The sequence below is a fragment of the Panthera uncia genome, chromosome B1, assembly GCF_023721935.1.
Source record: "Panthera uncia isolate 11264 chromosome B1, Puncia_PCG_1.0, whole genome shotgun sequence".
Lineage (NCBI taxonomy): Eukaryota > Metazoa > Chordata > Mammalia > Carnivora > Felidae > Panthera > Panthera uncia.
The window spans coordinates 32,878,840-32,894,418 of NC_064811.1; the positions used below are offsets into that span (position 1 = coordinate 32,878,840).

General features: G+C 42.1%; 1 protein-coding gene across 2 annotated transcripts in view; it reads left to right on the forward strand.

The window, feature by feature from the left end:
* The first annotated feature begins 506 nt into the window (after positions 1-506).
* Positions 507-15,579, forward strand: part of CHRNA9 (cholinergic receptor nicotinic alpha 9 subunit) — a 38,749-nt gene continuing 23,676 nt past the window's right edge. For both annotated transcript variants that reach the window (XM_049631964.1, XM_049631965.1), the window contains exon 1: positions 507-939. The gene's annotated coding sequence lies outside the window, so the exon portion shown is untranslated. The remainder of the gene's footprint in view (positions 940-15,579) is intronic.

The window sequence follows — 15,579 nt, forward strand, 5'->3', positions numbered from 1 at the left end:
AGACCTGCAGCCCAGGATATTGATGTTCTAGTTTTGGCTCCACTGCAGGCCAATGTCATGGCCTTGAGAGAGAAGTCTAATGTTCCAGGCCTCAGTTTCTCTGAAATAGGTTAGCTACTTTGATCTCCAGGGTCCCTTCCTGCTCTAACATTATGACTTCTTATAGCCCTACCTTGGCATCTATAATCAAGCAGTTAAATAGAAAATGAACATACCGTTTTTCCTACTAAATGCTATGGATAAGCAAGAATAGATAACCAATTGCTAGCCCTAACTGTCCTTTTAACCTTGTCATCCTTATGCAGGAATTGGTTGGAAATGCAGTTGTGGACCAGGAGATGCACTTTATTTTCCCATGGCACTTTGGAAGCAGAAGGGCTAAAGCAACAGACAAGGAAGCTTGTGGTTGTAAAGTCTCTGTTTATATCCGGTGGTAGTGGCTGCAATTGCTTGTCTCAAACTGCTGGGATAGGAAACATCTGTAGCCAATTGATAAAGAGGGTATCTGCTGTGCGCACTCTAATCTTGAGGAAATGGGGATCCCAAAGTCACCTGGATTAGCCACAGACCAGAAAGGAGCCCTTTTAGAGTTCCTTTCAGTTGCTGAGGCATACGATGTTTGAAAACCCCCTCCTACTCCGTCCCAGAGGTAGAAAAGCATAAGTCACCATTGCTCAACTTCCTTAGAAATAGCCAATGAACGCTAGCATCTGGGCCTTAATAAGTGGCTAATCTGTAAACAAAAACACTGCCTTGTCTGCTTCTTGGAGCCACATAGTGAACAGTTTGCTGGTTAATCACCAGAGCTATGAGATATTACCCGTCTAGCTCTATGTGACAGAGTGGATGAGCTGCGTGGTGGCAGGAAGAGGACACAATTGGACATCCAACCAGGGAATGAGGCAGTGGTCCACATGCCTATGAGGCCCCCAGCCCAGGGTGAGCATTGCTCCTGACTTGAGAAAGGCTTCCCAGAGACTGGAAGAGGCAGGGAATGAGAACGGGCACTCCCAGGTGTAGCATCTGGGGTAACATCTTTTTTTTGCCAGGACGACTCCTTGGGGTCAGGAAGACCATGCCTGGAATCAAAGAAGAAGGGATCTAGAAAGTTCTAGAGCCAGGCAAGGTAGCTCTGAAATTCCAGTACAAAGAATCTGGCTTCAGCTAAATGGCTTCAGCGATTTCTTTCCTGGAGCTGGCCAACATTTGACCTCTGTCTACCTGACTGGTGGCTTAGATCCTTTATGTCACTCCCACTGCGGTGTGAGTCCTCCAAACACCTCTTTCTTGAATGCTACATAACTGATATTGATAACTGATATTTATTGAGTTCTCACTTGGTAGTTACTGGCCTAGGTACTGGGTAGTGTCCTAACATGTATTTTCTTATTTAATCTCACAACTACTATCATACCGACTTTATAGGTAAGCTGACTGAAGCACAGAGAGTTTAAGTAACTTTCTCAAGGCCACACAGCCAATTCCCAGCATAGCCAAGACTCTAGCCCAACACCATCTGGCTCTGGAGTCCATGCTTCTAACCATGCTGCTTCTCTATTCAACAAATATTTATTAAGCACCTACTATGTACAGGTACAGTGCTTGCTGCTACATATAATCCTGGGGTGGACACCTAGTTTTCCTGCTCTGACCTGGACCAGGGCAGAGGTACAACTTGGACACCAGCGGAGTAGATCCAGAGTCTTGATTAGAGACATTTTTATTTTGGACAGAGTGGAGGGCACAGGGTAGGTCTGCATCAGTGCTGGTTGTTTATGCTGTGATCTGTTCTGATGGGCATCCATGCCCTACTAGTTGTAATTACTTTGAATATCGCCCTTGTCCACACAAAGTTTTCAAAAAAAAAAAAAATGAGCTTGAATGCTTGAGTTGGTCATGAGAGCACAGCTCCTGCAGTCCTCACTATTCCCTATTACCTTCTTATTTGCCTCTTCACTCATTTTGGCTACTATCTTCCATCTGAGTTCATAACTCCTACCCCATCCCTTTTGCATCCCAAGTCAGGCCCTGCATTGGCTCCCTAGTTCCCTGAAGGCTAGGTGGAAAGACTCCGAGTGGGCCTGGGGAAGACATTTAGAGCTGGGGGAGGTGAGGTCAGATGGGCAGGGAGTCAATCCTGATTGTGTTGAAGTGATATTTAACGTTGTGAAATGCTATCAATATGTCATGGGGTATAGTGCCTATTGGTGAGTTTGTCCGCTCCTTGGTATAATAAGGAAAACAAGAAGTCAGAGGGGAGGGGAGACACAAGGGCAAAACACAAAGTGTATGAACAAGGAATAGTCATTGAGGGAATGAGATACTTCCTGTCTGCCCAGAGCCCTTCGATCTGCCTGGGGGTCCTTTTCCTCCTTCTAGTCTAGCTCACTTGCTATTTCCTTTGAAACTCCCAGAAAGCTTACATCTTCCTTCTTAGAGCACATCTATTTACTATATTTTATTTTAACAACAGCCAACACCTACTGAGAGCTTCCTGTGCACCAAACACTGGTTTGAGTACTTTACTACTGACTCACTCAGTTATTACAGCGGTGCTACAAGCCAGACATATCATAATGGTGCTCAGTGTACCGATGGGGCAGACTGAAGTGCAGCCATGTTAGGTAACTTGCCAAAGTCAGACAGCTGTGAGCGGGAGAAGGGGGTTTCACTGCAGCCACTGGGGCTAGGAGTCTGTGCTCTCAGCCACTGTGCCACACTGCCTCTCTTGGCTTCGTCTGTTCGGACATCAGTCTGTTGGACTGGCCTGTGTGTTTCTGGAGCTTGGTCTTACTTGAGTCCCCACGTCCAGTGCATAGTACCTGCCCCTCTGGAGGGTTCAGTAAGCCAGCACGTACATAAGCACCATGTTATCTTTAACAGAGACATTTTTGTTCAGAGATTTTCAGGGTGAATCTTTCTTTACATCTTAGGACTATCTTGGGCAGCATGCTGTTTCTTTGAGGGAGGGCTCCAAAACCAGGGCTAGAAATGGGCTCTTCATTTGGAGAGGTTGCACAGCTAGAGCTTAGAGCATCTACAGATTTCCCCCTCTATCTGAAAGTACAGTGTTCCCATGAAACCTTTCATAAGCCAAAATAGCGTAAAGCACAGAAGCAATTACCACTTATTTATATGGAGAAATTTTGAGTGTTCCCCAGACTCAAAAAATAACCTTTCATAGGCTTTTCTGATGCCTTCGGGACACTTCTTGCTAACAAATACACAGATGTTCGTGACACAGTTCAAAGCTATGGTGGCTTGATGCTGAGATGCTGAGTGTGGTTCCTGGGGAAGGAGCTCAGATGGGGCCCCCCTTATTGCCGCGCTGCCTCTGTAACGGCTTGCTGTCACACAAACACTGAATGCTATTTTTGCTTTTCACCTTTTCTCACAAAAGCAAAAACTCTCTTGGGTTTCTTTCCGTTAGTGAAAACAGGTAGTAACGTAGGTCTTTTGCAAAAGCCGAGTGGCATAATGTGAACTTTCAAAAAGTGGATACCTGTATGTGATCTCATTTTAAAAGAGGTGCATAAGGGGTGCCTGGGTGGCTCAGTCTGTTAAGTGTCCGACTTCAGCTCAGGCCATGATCTCATGGTTCATGAGTTTGAGCCCCATGTAGGGCTCTGTGCTGACAGAACCCTCTGCCCCTCCCCCACTCGCACTCTACACCTCTGTCTCTCAAAACTAAGTAAACATTAAAAAAAAAAGTGCATAGGGACCATTGTGAGGCAGCTTCCAATGGGTAAATTGGGGATGGTTTGAACGTCAAAATAATTAAAGACAACCATGAGTTATAAAGTATTGAAAAATTGCAATCCACTCATCCATGCTAGGAAAGAGATGAGGGGGAAGAAAGGGCTCTTGCTTCCAGTAGAAAGCCATGTGCTGGCTGATACTGTGCAGGATGTGCTGGAGATTGAAAGTTACCAGTTACAATCCTCCACTAAGAGATTGGCCCAGGCAAGAATCCTCAATGGTTGCTAAATCTAAATGGAAGTTTTGATGAGGAAGAGGATACTTGCGTGGTCTTAAAGTGCCACTCAAAGATTCCTTATTGCAAGGGAAAAAATAGTAACTGCACCGTGAAGAAGTCAGATCACACCTCGACTGTGTGATTAAAATTTATGCCTCCAGTAAGGGGCAGATGGACTTTGTCTGCTTCCAGATGTGATGCCCTGAGAAGGACATAGCATCTCCGTAATGTTGGGGTCAGGAATATATAACCTGAGTTTAATGGTGAGGAAACATCAAAAGCCCCAAATGAAAAAATTCTTTTAAAAACAGGAGAGGAGGGGCGCCTGGGTGGCTCAGTCGGTTAAGCGTCCGACTTCGGCTCAGGTCATGATCTCGCAGTTCGTGGGTTCAGGCCCCACGTCGGGCTCTGTGCTCACAGCTCAGAGCCTGGAACCTGTTTCGGATTCTGTATCTCCCTCTCTCTCTCTGCCCTTCCCCTGCTCACGCTCTGTCTGTGTCTCAAAAATAAATAAACATTAAAAAAATTAAAAAAAAATAAAAACAGGAGAGGAAACTAGTAGTCTTCAAAAATATCAGTGTCATAAAAGACAAAGAAAGACTAGGTAAAATGTGTCAAGTTAAAGGAGACTAATGAGTCCCAGCAATCAAATACTCTAACTGACCCTGATCTCAGGCCAGATCCTGTTCTAAAGAAAATAAAGCAACATTCAGAACATCAGTGAGTCCATTAATAAACTAGGGAGAAAGATAGTAGGTTAGATATAATTACTTTACCAATGTTGTATTTACTAAGGTTGGTAACTGTACTATGTTATATAAGACAATATACTCAAAATACACACTAAAGTGTTTAGGAGTAAATGGCCTACCATATACGCCCTTTAGATGGGTAGATAGATAGATGGACAGGCAGATAATCAGATGAGCAAAATAGGAACTATAGAGGAATATGGGATAAGGGAATAGTATTCTTTGCTTTTCTGTAAGCTTGACATTAAAAAAAGCACATTTATTTATTTATTTAAACTTTATTTACTTTGAGAAAGAGAGAGAGCAAACAGAGGAGGGGCAGAGAGAGAGAGAGAGAGAGAGAGAGAGAGAATGCCAAATAGGCTCCATGCTCTCGGTGCAAAGCCCAATACAGGGCTCGAACTCACCAACTGTGAGATCATGACCTGAGCCAAAATCTAGAGTCAGATGCATAATCAACTGAGCCACCCAGGTGCTCCCCAAAAAGAAAAAAGTTTTAAAAGGCAAATACATGCTACTGTGATGCAGAGATTGTGGAGGGGAAAGGGCAGAAGCAGGGCAAATGGTTAGGGTGTCAATGCAATAACTGTAGGTAAGAGAAGACAGTGGGTTAGACCAGGACAGTAAGCGGAGAAGGGGCAGGAAGTGCCCAGATTCTGGATATGCCCTGAAGGTAGAGCTAATGGATTTGCTAATGCATTCATTCCTTGTGGAGCTGAGAGAAGGAAAGGAAACCCGAGGAGAGACTTGAGGATTCTGGCCTGACCAACTGGGGGGAACGGAGTTGTGAATAACTGAGATGTGGAAGATGAGGGAAAGAGCAGGTTTGAAATGGAAGATCATGAGTCTGGTTTTGGACACGTGCCTGGTTAAGTGGATTTATGGAATATATGATCTAACTTTAGGTAAGCTAAAGCTTATAAAATGGATAACTAGCCTTAAAAGATCCTTCCAAGGTAGCCATGAATCAAAGATAAACTTAATAATGTGAGCACAAAGTGAATTTGCATTTTTGGTGGGCAGGACTCTGAGTGGGGCCAGCAATGACAACCCTTAAAATCAACTGAGGAGGTGGGGGTGGGCTAAATGGGTGATGGGCATTAAGGAGGGCACTTGTTGGGATGAGCACTGGGTGTTATATATGTGATGAATTACTGAGTTCTACTCCTGAGCCAAGACTATACTGTATGTTGACTAACTTGAGAAAAAAAGAAAAAAGACAAGAAGAAAAAATCTTTAATCATCATAAAAAAAAAAAAATCTACTGTTGATTATAAGCTGAACTTAGAATCAGACCCCAGAATAACTGTAATACAAGGTGTTAAGCCAATATTTTTAAATATTTTAAATATAACAAAGCAATCACATTGCTCTTATCAAAAACAATAAAACGTTTTTATTATATATTTTAATATAATTTATTATTAGGTGAATTAATGTCTATTTCATCTTTAATTCAACCCATTAAAATGTCTATTTTTAGTGTATGTTCTATCATGTAAATAATATATTCATAAGTAGTACATGTATATAACATAAATAAATATACATAAATGGCTGGGGGGTACATGCTCAAAAATTCAACATGTGTGGAGATCAGAAAAGTTTGGAGATGCAAAAACAATAAAAGCAAAAATAAACAGGTGGGACTACATCAAACTAAAAGCCCCTGCACAGCAAAGGAAACCATTAAAAAAATTAAAAGTCAACTATGGAATGGGAGAAAATACTTGCAAGCCACAAATCTGATAAGGGTTAATATCTAAAATGTAAAAGTAACTCAAACAGCAAAAACAAAATAACCCAATTAAAAAATGGGCCAAGAATCTGAATAGACATTTTTTCCAAGGAAGACATACAAATGGCCCATGGGTCCATGAGAAGGTGCTTGCCAACACTAGAAATGCAAATAAAAACCACACAGAGATATCCCTTCATACCTGTTAGGAGAGTTATAAAAAAGACAAGAGACAATAGATGTTGGTGAGGATGTGGAGAAAGTGGAACCCTCTTACACTGTTGGTGGGAATGCAAACTGGTGCAGCCCCTGGGAAAACATTATGGAGGCTCCTCAAGAAATTAAAAATAGAATTACCATATGATCCAGCAATCCCACTTCTGAGTTTTTATCCAGAGGAAATACATTCATTATCTTGAAGAGATATCAGTATTCCCATGGTCATTGCAGTATGTTGTTCCTATAGTCAAGTTGTGGAAACAACCTGAGTGTCTGTTGATGGATGAGTGATATATATATATATATATATATATATATATATTACACATAATAATGTGTATATATATATAATATTTAGACATACACAATGTAAGGATAATACATATTATATATTAATTGAATGCATTCTACAAAATAATTGAATATTATTCAGTCTTAAAAAATAAAGAAATCCTGCCATTTGTTGATTCACATGGATGAATGTGGAAGGCATTATGCTAAATGAAATAAGCCGGACAGAGAAAGGCAAATACTGTATGGTATCACTTACACAGAGAATCTAAAAAGAAAAAAATAAATTAAGAACGTCAAACTCGTAGAAACAGAGGTAGAATGGAGTTTCCTTGGGGCTGGGGGGAGGATTAGTAAAAGGGTACAAACTTTTGGTTTGAAAACAACAACCAAAGAACAAAATTTTACAAAAGGAAAAATTTGGAGACCCCTCTATAACCTACAGTGCGAATTCCAGGGGTAAAGCTGTTACCTCTGCTACCGTCTGTTCCCTCTTCCAGCAAAGGTACAGTGTGGTTGAAGTAGTGTCATATCAGACCCACTGCCCGGTACCCAGCTCAGTGAAAATGTATCGAGTGCAGTAACAAGTTCTGTCCACAGCATGTGAGTGACAGCATGCCATCTAATAGAATAGCGTGCAACTTCTAAAAAGAAGAGACCAATTTGGACTGATGAAGAAAGATGCCCAAGATGTAATAAATGAAAAAAAGCGTGGTAGAACAGTGTGGTATCAAATAAACAAGCATATATATGTGCCTTTATATTCATAGAAGACTTCTGGTAGCAGTGGGCAGTGGTTACCTCTAGGAAGTGGTACTAGTTAGAAGAACCCTCTTTTACTTTGAATTTCAATTTACTTATTTAAATTTTTTTTTTTTTTATTTTAGAAAGAGAGAGAGCACGAGCTGGGGAGAGGGGCAGAGGGAGAGAGAGAGAGAGAGAGAGAGAGAGAGAGAGAGAGAATCCCAAGCAGCTTCCATGCTGTCAGTGTGGAGCCCGATGCAGGATTTGATCCCACAATCCTAGGATCATGACATGAGCCAAAATCAAGAGTCAGATGTTTAACCGACTGAGCCACCCAGGCACCGCTCAATTTACTTTTTAATGTATTGTTTAATTTTAAAAATATACTGTAAACATGCATTAGTCCAATTTTTAAAAGTTTCTAAAAATTTCAGGCTTTTGAAATTCCTTTTATGATTTTATTATTATGAGATACATAGTGTTTTGTACTAAGATGACCATGACAACACTGATCAAAATGGTGTAAGATTGAAAAAAAAAAGGTGTAAGATTGGCAATAATCTAAATGTCGAGCATTAAGGGAATGGTTACGTAAATAATGGAAAATTGACTGTAATATAATGCGGTATTTAAAAAAAATCAATATTCTGAGAATTTCAGCCAGATGGGAAATGCTGACAATATACTAAGTGAGAAAAGCAAGATCTATGTAAATTCAGTGTTAATATCAACAATATTAAAAATACATAGAAAAAAAAGCCTGGAAGAAAATATCCCCAAATGATAACAGTGGTTGCCTCTGATGGTGAGATTATGGGGGATTTTTCTCTTTCTGGACCTGTGTATTTTCATCTTCCTTTCCATTTTTGTGCAACGAGCGTGCATTATTTTGTAATGTGAAAGAAAAAGAAAGTAAAATACTGAGAAAACCATTACATGCATTCCTGGCATGAGTCAGGAGCTGAATTTTCATGTTTAAATTAGTTTCAGAAACACAGGAGTGGTTTCTAGGCAACCTGCTTGGGAAATCATGCTCCTTTCCTTTGTTGCTGTAGTGTGTGTGAAGGTCTCAGAGAAAATGTAGGAGATGAATCTTTGTGAAAGCAGACTCCTGCTAAGGAAAAACAACTTTTGCCACTCCGTTTCGGTCACGGAGACTTGAGTTATCGTGACCCCAGGGACACATAGGGACCCGAGTTTTGTGCGGTTTTTGTGTCAGGGGGTTGTGTGTGTGTGAGTGGGTATGTGTTTTGGCAAACGAGTGATTGATTTTAATGACGATTGCCATAGGTAGGTACAATAGCTATTCAAGTCTCTGCCTGTGGTGTGAGAAATGGGTAGGGGGTGGGGGGCGGGGCGGGGCCCGAGGCATACGAACCCAGACCAATAACCCCAAGTTGATGGCTTTCCTGAGAATTCAGGGCTGTGAATTCAGACAGTGAGTGGCAAGGTTTTACAAGACGGATTGTAGCTCAAGATGTGAAAAGATTGCCTCATCATCATGTGAACCATTTACTATCATTATAGACAATCCTGCTGAGCCAAAGGGCTTTAATCAGGAGGAAACACTGAAAAATGGAATCGGAGCTAAGAAACCCTTGGCCTAGTCTGATGTCTTGTGGAGGATGGGATGAGTTAAGAATGCTTTTTAGCCTCAAGGGAGCCATGTTCTTTACTAAGAGTTAGCAGAAGGGGCAGAAGGTATTGTTTTCAGCTCACAGTGTATGTTTTGTAGACCCTGACTACATTTTTCGTCAAGAATGACACGCATTCTGCTTGATAAATGGGGTCTGAGCTTAGCTTCTTGCTCCTAGGCCCCCTAGTGGTTGTCTTTTGCAATTAAATAAATCAAGTGAGTAGGTAAATAAGCATTTGGACAATGATAGCATTTGTCTAAGGGTTACTGCCTTTGACTTTGGCAACTCCCAGACTTTGTCAAAGCACAAGAGGGGTGGTTGCAAATCAGGATCTCTGCCTCAGGGAGGAAAGACCCATTTCCTAATAGAAGGTGGGACAGGAGGGCAGGAATCTTCCAAAGTGGATGGTAATGAGCTTATTCTGTCTCCGCACTTTTTCTTTTTTTTCTGTCTCCACACTTCTGAACCCACATCCTGCATTCCACTTAGTAATAGTCCACTGGGTCTGCTCACCCCTCCTTTAGGGTGACAGACACCTGGAGGGTAAAGGAAGAGGGGGACTAATATTTACTGACCCCCTTCTCGCATGGTAGCTCTTGAGGACAAAACACTTCTCTTTTCATGTTTGTTTGCAGGGCTTAGCACATGTGTTTGTGCTAAATGTTTGCAGTCTTGAATGCTATATGGAGGCCATGAGAAAAGTGAGGTGCAGAGAGGTTAACAAATGTCTGAGATCTCTAGCGAATAAATGGCAAAACAGAAACTCAAACCCCAAGTTCAAAGAATCTACTCTTTTCTTCCTACCAGGATGTCCCCTAATCTCACCCCATGCCCTCTGGCTTGCTGGTCCAACCTGTCAGGTGAGAGCTATGCTGTCTCTGTGTCTTTTGAGCCATCACCCTGGGGGCCAATGGCTTCTCCCTTCTCTGAACTTCTCCTTTGGTAGAGAGTGAGTCACCCCTTTGAGGCATATTCTTCTTGTATTTCTTGTTCAACTCTTGTTTATTTATTTATGATTCAACTTTTCTTAGAAGTTTGTCTTTTTTCTCCATTAGCACCTTGAGGGAAGGGGCAATGTATTAATTCTTCCATAAACTCTCTGCCCAGCATCTAGTAAATATTTGCAATGAGACTAGATTAAGTAGCAGGGTTCTGGTCAGAACCTGCTCCCCGGGGGCCTTTTGTATTAGGAAAATAGCAAACAATTTTAATTTTTATCTAAAAATATTCCTTTTCATCAAAAATAATTAAGCGATGTTTCCCCCCTGCCAAGGGGCTTGCCACCTAAGGTGAGTTAAATACAGATCTTTCTCTAGGAGCTTAGAATCTTAAGCATATATGTAGCTTGACTGTTACTGCACTGCACTGGGGTCAAAAATGGAATCTAAACTCACTTAGCTCCTTCCATTCTGACTGGAATCTGTTGGCTCCCAGGCCAAACACAGTGCACCCCTTCCAAAGCAGAGTCTGCTCTGACAAGCCGGAACACTGATGGAGCTGGGAACAAGTAGCTGGCTTCTCTACCAGGTACATTTATATCCGGGTTTCTTCTTCCTCTTAAGGCTGCCCTGCAGGGAGCCAGGCTGGCCCAGGTACAGGCAGAGTAAGGTTAGGACCCAAAGCACTCAGCTGCCACCATGCTTTCCCAGAGGACACCAGGCAGTGTCATTCCTCAGGGGAGGCTGACCAAGGCTGCCTGGGGAAGCCTGGCGTAGGAAGAGGTGAGCTGGCCGTCAGAAGACCTCTTGACAGACTCTTGTTCTTGCCACAACAATAGTGTATTTCGTGAGCATTTATTGGGCCTTTTGTGTATCCCAGGCACTGGGGATAACAAGACAAATGGAGCCTTTGGGAGGTATTCAGTCTGGTTGGGGGAACAACCTTGTAAGCAATTAAACAGGAGGACAGGCATTATAATAGAAGCATGTCTGAGAAACCTCAAGAACATGGAGGAGGAAGCACAGAATTCTGCCCGGAGAGGCTAGAAATAAGCTTAATTGATTAGGCAACTCTCAGAATGAGTCTTCAAAGAGAAGCAATTGTTCAGTGGTTGGGCAAGGCAGGATGAGCACGCTAGACTGAAGGAATGACATATACGCAGCATGGTGGCAGGAAGGAGTGCTGCAAATCCTTCCTGGCACTAAAGCTATGGGGGGTGGGGGGAAGAGGCGGAGCTGAGAATATGAAGGGCCTCATATGCTGTGTCTTAGGGTGGAGCTCTGCCCTATGGATGACAGGGGAACGTGGAAGGATTTCGAATGGGGAGCAGGCAGTGTGTCATGGTCAGATGTCAAAAGGTCTACGTAATGACGATGTGAAGGAGGGACTAGAAGAAGAAGAGGCTGAAGTACAGGGACCAGTCCTGAGGTGATTTGCAGTAGTCCAGGCCACACTAACTTGTCATGTGTCACGGAAGATGAGAAGGGTGGTACGTCCTCAGGAGATGGGACCGATGAAGCCTGGTGACAGATGGGATGTGGTGGTTTGTGAAGGGAGTCTAGGCCAACTCGCAGTTTGGGCATAGAGAAATGGGAATGGTGGATCCATGCACCAAAATCAGGAATGCGTGAGAGGGTAGGAGGAGGAGGTCAGGGGGACAGATGAGTTAAATTTTGGCCATGTTTAAAGTGCATGTGGGACACCTGAGCAGAGCTATCTAGTAACTGGTTGGTATGCGGGCATCTGAGCTCAGGGAAGATGCTGGTTTTTGATGGAGGAAGGCTGGATCAGGCTTCTCTCTCTGTAGACATTCAATAAACATTGTTTTGAATAGCTAATTAATGATTACAGGGCACTGGGAAAACAGAATGATGTTGCAATGTAAATGTGGATGCTCTCACAGTAATGGACTGATGGTTGCAGAAAAGCTCAAGCTAAATAACACTAATTTTTTCCTGCTATAAATAAACCTTCTTCTGCAGTCGGGGTTTCCAATTACACAGTGAAAAGAAATGCAGCAGTGGAAATGAGGAAGGGGGGCATATGGAAGGCATATCATGCCTGCAGCGTGAAAATGTTAGCAAGTTCCAGCCCAAACGGATAAGGTAGTAATTTGATCTGGTGGAAAAGAGATGAGAGTCTAATGCCCTCGGTCCAAGTACCGGTTTCTCAACTACCTAGTTAGGTGTCTGTAAAGCTCATCGATGTGCAGTAAATGTTTTCTACCTACCTTTAGAGACATAGTCATGTTTTAGGCTCTTTATGTGTGCTATTACTTCATTCAATCCTCAGAACAAACACATGGTGGGTCCTTTATTATGTTTCTTTGCAAATAAAAAACTGAACACAGAGGGTTTAGGTGACTTACTCAAGACCACCCAACTGAAAAATGGCAGTTGCCAGATTTGAACCCAGACAGTCTTGGGCCCAGAATCTGTTAAGAGGCAATTAACTGCTGCGCGTTTCTGCCTCTCCATGTAAAAGAGTTAGGAAATTCCACTCTGCTGGGCTTTTGTGCCCAAAATCGGTGCACAGATTTTGTAAAGGGCAAGAAGCAGAATTTATAGTAAGTCCTAAATTATAGGTGCATATTTGTATTATGCTCTCCCATAATTAGTCTTTCAAGGAAGTGGTATTTAAAGATTTGTCCCATATCTTCTTTTTGGGGAAAGCTCTGGGAGTTCCTAAAATTATGTGACTTTGTGTTTGAAGATGACAGCAGACTACCTGAGCAGCAGTATTGTTCAGCATTAGAGATAACGGTTCATGGAATTCAGCACAATAATAGTGGTCATGGGCTCATGAGTAAGAGAGACATTGCTTCCATCCCACATCTGCCACTTGGACATGTTGTTGAAAACTCTCCATGTCTGCTTCCTTGTCTATACATGAGATAACACTAATAACTTAGTGGGGCTATAAGGGTTACAGGGGTACAGAGTTCACAATCCAGGGTAAGAGAGTCACTGAGTGCGCTAAGCATAATACAAATAGGCGTATGAGAATTGGGGGAGGTGCATTCTAGGAAAAAGGAAGAGCGGAAGGCTTGCTTTGGCAGGGGACTTGAGCATGTGATGGACTACAAGAAGGTCAGTGAGACCATCTCATAAACTTATTAAGCAACTAGCATTTTTTTTTACATCTTCAAAGTCAGCATTTCTCTATCATGCACGTATAACTAATAAAGCAAAACTTATGATTTTAAGGAAATAATTTTCTCCAAACACTTAAGTGTTGATTGCAAGCCTAATTAAGTTCTTCTACCCATTCAACTAAAGTCACAACATGAACACATTGGATTTCCTTAAATGCATCAAATGTCTTAAAAACCTGATAAAACACACACCAGTTTTGCAATGATTACAGAAATTATTATGTAAAATTTATTTTTAAATTGCTAATATCGTGGATTTAAGGTTGCTTGTTCATCATCTCCATTGTTACCCATATCTTAATTCTTATTTTTATTTTATACTTTCCTCAGATTACAATTTTATACCAACTTATGGTTGCAATACCCATATAGATTACCCCATCCTCCCCCACCCCACCCCCCAAAATTTCAGACTAGTCAAAGTTGTGGATTCTGTGATCAAATGATTGACTCTTAGTGGGGATACCAGACCTAGCAATTCAAACCTGCACAATTAGTCTTTAGGTTGAACCTTTGAAAAAAATAATCAAGTCTCATTTCTGATGTCACAGAAATTTTAAGTTCAAAGGGATTTTGAGTTTAGAAACCAGAAACATATATTCCTTGAAGTTTTCACAATCTCTATTGCCCATCCCACAATTCAGCCATTATTATATATTGATTTGATCTGTCAGTATAACTAGCAACTTAGGTAAACTTTATCAGTACCTCATTATAATTATAGAGTCACCTAGAGCCTTGCTACTCACAGTGTGGTCCAGGTACCAACAGCCTCAGCATCGTGTGGGCTGAAGAATCTCAGGTTCACTTCAGATAAGCTGACTTAGAACCTGCATTTTCACAAGACATCCATCTACCCTGTGATTTGACCGCACTTTAAAGGCAAGAAGCACCAGTATAAGGAATTCATCTCCCTGAGGGTGAGGGGTCAAGCCTGAAGTTGGCACTCCCTTTGCAGCACATTCAATTAATTTGTCATCTTGGAACCCAGTGTCTCTCCTTCTTTTCTTATAGTTTGAGACTGTATTTTTAACTGCTAAGATTTTCTGCTACACTGATCAAGAGTAGAGGGCCTGGGACTGAATCTGAGAAGTCCAGCACTGAAGAAGGGGGTAGATGAGGAGGAGTCGCCCGGAAAGCTAGGGGGGAACCAGGCGGGCTTCACTGTCATGGAAGCCCAGAGCAGTGACCTTTCGAGGACATAATATTTGTCAGGTTCTCTTATCACACTGATAAGCATGTAGTGAGCACTCCCTAAATATTAGCCGTTGTTCCTGCTGTGGTTATTAGTAGTAATTTAAAAATGAAGAATTTAACTTAAATTTAAAATTTGAGTAATGTAAAAATGAGGGGCGCCTGGGTGGCTCAGACGGTTGAGCATCTGACTCTTGATTTGGGCTCAGGTCATGATCTCAGGGTTGCGGCCCGGGCTCCACGCGGGGCTCCACGCTGAGTGTGGAGCCTGCTTAAGATTCTGTCTCCCTATGCCTCTCTCTACTACTCGTGCTCTCTCTCTCTTTAAAACAGTGATGAAAAAATAAAATAAAAATGAAGAACAGATGCTGTCTTGGGCAAACTGGAAAACCTCAAAAGGAGCATCGTCACAGAGATTTCCCACAACAGCCATTTTCCCGGGGCCTTCGGGGAAGAATCTACAGTCCCTTCCAGGGTGTTGAATGGAGAAGGGTTAATTTTCAGAATGACCTCAGAAAAAAAATAAGGTCAGAGGAAATAGTCCATTGGCTTTTGGAGTATTTACATTTCCTTCCGAGGGCAGGATGAGGTGGCACGAGGGAGAGGGTGATAATGTGCGTAGATAAACGTATTTTTAAAGAATGCTACAACTTTTCTACCACTCCGTTTACTGACCTTTGACCATAGCACTCCATGCATTTGCTTTTTTTTTTTTTTTTTTTTTTTTAACAGAAGCAAATGGTTTGGATGCTGTTTTCAAAATTCCCTGCCCTACAGGAGTGAGAGGTCTAGTCCTGGAAGCCTGGTGAAGAGTTGATTTCTCTGAGACCCTCCTGAAATATTGTTTTGGTCTCACAGAATTGTGCTGTTAGAAATTGATCCAGCTATGGGATGAGGGAAAAATAATGCAGGGACATCCTAGAAAGTATACTGAT